At 37.9% G+C, this 3,768-nt stretch overlaps 1 protein-coding gene across 2 annotated transcripts in view; it reads right to left on the bottom strand.

The window, feature by feature from the left end:
- Positions 1–3,565, bottom strand: part of LOC117112074 (enterin neuropeptides-like) — a 44,379-nt gene extending 40,814 nt beyond the window's left edge. For both annotated transcript variants that reach the window (XM_033255130.1, XM_033255128.1), the window contains exon 1: positions 3,499–3,565. The gene's annotated coding sequence lies outside the window, so the exon portion shown is untranslated. The remainder of the gene's footprint in view (positions 1–3,498) is intronic.
- Between the last annotated feature and the right edge of the window lie 203 nt (positions 3,566–3,768).

The following is a 3,768-nucleotide window of genomic DNA, read 5'->3' as shown; positions in this document are numbered from 1 at the left end:
ATATATATATATATATATATATATATGTATATATATACATATGTTATTGACGACTTACAGTTCGTGGTTTTAAAGTAGTTGTCCTGTCACGTTTTTAGTGGTCTATGTTAGCATTAATAAGTAACTTTAAATATCTTCTGATAAGTCTATGTTTATGTCTAAGCATAGTTTATATATCTATTTACTAATAGCAATGAGATAAAAAGGCGATTGGAATGGAATGGAAGTATGGACAATAAAAAATATAAAGACTGGAAGACATAATACAGAGCATCAAATAGCTTGAGTGGTCAGATGTCTGTCAGAAGAAGAGAAGGGCACAAAAGAGGAAGTAACTTTGAATGACGAAATAAAGAAATTAATAATGTTATTTTTAGTATATCTGAAAACAAACTTAATTTGTCGAATCTAACAAACACGAGTATTGGAATTAAGATACCATGTAGGCCTATATTATAAATCTAAAAAAAAAATACAATAATAAATTAGGCGTTGTTATTCAGTGTATGTGCTATTAACTTCCAATAAGTCACAGGTAGAAGCATTTCTACGAAGCTGTTTAAGGGACATAATGAATTTTTATTTTATTTTCCTAACCCGTACGTACGCCTTATTAAGTCGTACGTACGCCTTATAAGTCGTACGTACGCCTTATGGGTTATTAAGGCTACGTTCAGACCTGAGAAATACGCCAGGCGTATCTAACGCCGGGCGTATGCTAATCCATGGCGTAACTAGCGAGATGTCTAGACTGGGCGATTAATGAACGCCAGCGTAAATATTCGCGCGAAATATTCGCATTCGTAATTCGCGCATTTTATTTTCTGTTTACATCTAGATTTATTTTGATTGGTCAAATCTTGGCTGAGCTCAAAATCACCGATGCGTGACTGTCGTAAATCAGTGGCGTACGCTAATCTGGGGTATGTTGCTGGATTACCGTACGCCAGTGATTGCGCGATACTGGCGTTCGCTAGTACGCCACGCACAAGTTCACACCACTCGATTAACGTTACGCTAGCGTAAGTCGCTGTGTCTGAACATAGCCTCAGGCGTACGTACGCCTTATTAAGGCGTACGTACCATAGAGATATAATAAGAATACTAGAGCGCTAACCTCAATGTATTCGATGTTCGAAATACGCAGAACTGTGTGTGTACCATCCAAGATGGCTGCCATAGATTTAGCCAATCAAATTTCGCTAAGCACCATCGTTTGCAATTGCGCCCTCAATTTACTCAGAAAGTTCAGTACAGCTAGTTACCCGTATGTTTGAAACTCGATTGTTGCGGTGTTTAGGTGTAATATACACGATTTTAATTTTCATTCCTTAGTACTTTATTTTTGAATAAGATGCTCCACTTGGCCTCGTTTTGGCTACGATAGTTTAATAATTTGTTATTACCATTACTCATTATCATTAATGAAATAATAGTCAGTCAGAGGGCTTATTAATATGTAATAATATGTATACTAAGCCTGAAGTTGGCGCTTTACTACGATGGCCATCTTGGATGGTACACATACATAACTCTGCATTGCTGCGCAGCTATTAAACTACTAAGTGCTGACAAGATGTCTATGGTACGTACGCCTTAATAAGGCGTACGTACGCCTTATGTAACCCTTACGTCGTACGCATTAATAAGGCGTACGTACGCCTTACCATGGAGGTATTATTGAGAAGGAGATCACTCGAAAAAGCAAATGAACCAAGATCAAAGCTGCCGCAGCGCGTGAAGAACGTTTGCGTGATGCCTTTGAAGTCCGATGTGTTCCCCGCCATCAAATTTTCAGCAGGCATAGTTTACCAAAAAATTGGAAAGCACCTTCTTTTCTCGACGCGCACTACATACAGTCAATCGTTTCCATTTGAAGCTGATACATTTATCTCTCATAAAATATCAAAAAAATATTAATATTTTCCACCAAAAAAAAGTTTCGAATTTAATGGAACATTTACCTTTAAAAGTATAGTATATTTCAACTTCAATTTTCATAAATTGGCCAAAATTCGCTAATTCTAATTTTAACAGATATTAATTAATAAATGATTAAGAATTATAATAAACTAAGTCATTTTGGGGTTAACGAGGGTTAACTATTCGAAAAATCAATCCAAAATCTGAGTATTTTTCAGTTTTACGCTGACTTAGCTTTATAGTCGAACCAATCAATCTTTAGACAGAAATATAATGAACACAGAAATAATTTTAACATAAATATTTTACGGAATCTGTTCCTGAAATATACAACATACTAAAAGTCCGAAAAAATCTAATCAAGGGAACATTGTTCATTATAAAGATATTTAATGGGTTAAAATCAAACGCTTTATTGCACAACTGCTCTGCTGGAAGCGTATACATGCATGTCGTTGCCAAGTTGTTGCTAACGAAAAAGTGTGAAATATAGGCCTGGTTCTCACGAGAGCCGTAGTATCCGGATCGGGATCTAACCGTTAGCGCTAACCGATAGGGTAATACGCCCGCACGCGATCCAAAGGCGGGGAACACATAGGCTATGTTCTCACACGGCAGCTAACGGTTAGCAGGATTCGGATCCTGCTAACCGTTAGCTGCCGTGCGTCCAAGCGAGAAAATCACGATCCGGATACCAACAATATGATGACCGAATCACTGGCCAATAAGAAACTGGAAATTGTAAACGCGTACGTGTGATTGGTTGATGATAGAAACGCCCTCAACTTGCTAACCGTTAGCGTATCTGGATACCGCTAACGGTTAGCGCTAACCGATTTGGGCGTTCTCAGGCAGGTGCTAACGGTTAGCTCCCGATCCGGACACTAGGACTCTCGTGAGAACCATGCTATAGGTTTGTCGCGTCAAAGGGATCTGTTGCCGAGTGATCTCCTTCTCATCCATGGCCTTACTAAGGCGTACCGTACGTACGCCTTACTAAGGCGTACGTACGCCTTATTAGACCGTGGGTTGAGGCTCCAAAATCGGCTTAGTTTACGAATTCTGTGACCCACCAATCCAGGCTACTTGGCATTCGCACAAAAATGTTTTATTGACACATAAGATAATTGTCGGCAATCGTAAATTTGTTGAAACTGTAACCAAAAATGAGAATTTATCTTCGAAAATATAATGCGTACGTACGCCTTATGTAACCCGTACGTACGCCTTAATAACCCATAAGGCGTACGTACGACTTATAAGGCGTACGTACGACTTAATGAGGCGTACGTACGCCTTAATAGGTGTACGTAAGGGTTAGGAAAATTAAAAAAAAAAAATTCACCATGTCCCTTAACTTTGTACATTTCACACACATTCACAAATTACTACGAAAATATTTGATTTTCTCAACAGTCAATTTAATTTGCTGTTAGGCCTACTTTGGACTGTGTAACCTAACGTCTGAAAGAAAACGTACTTCTTTCAGACTGATGTAGGCGCCTGGGCGTTTATGATTTACACATGTTGTGTCTCTACTTAAATTATATAACTGAAGTGGTGCGTTTCGCTTACCTGTTGAATCACTGTAGTAGCTGTGTGTTTGAACTGTACGTATACTGACGTTCTAACGCAATGTGCATAAAGAATTCAGCCGTATGTTGCTTTTATAGTGGCAATCCTCGTCCAATATTTAGTCGATTCGTGTTAGTGTAAAATTATTATTTTTAATGAAACCAATACGAACTCAAAAAATGCTGTTAATGTTTTTTATATTTATGATTCATTTACATCATTATTCCAAATTTGGAATTATAATCGATCGAATCCAAATAAAATCCGACC

Source organism: Anneissia japonica, unplaced genomic scaffold (assembly GCF_011630105.1).
Source record: "Anneissia japonica isolate Jap-2015-1 unplaced genomic scaffold, ASM1163010v1 scaffold1711_len111019_cov107, whole genome shotgun sequence".
Lineage (NCBI taxonomy): Eukaryota > Metazoa > Echinodermata > Crinoidea > Comatulida > Comatulidae > Anneissia > Anneissia japonica.
The sequence above is the reverse complement of the archived record's forward strand: the minus strand, read 5'-3'. Positions and strand labels throughout refer to the sequence as shown.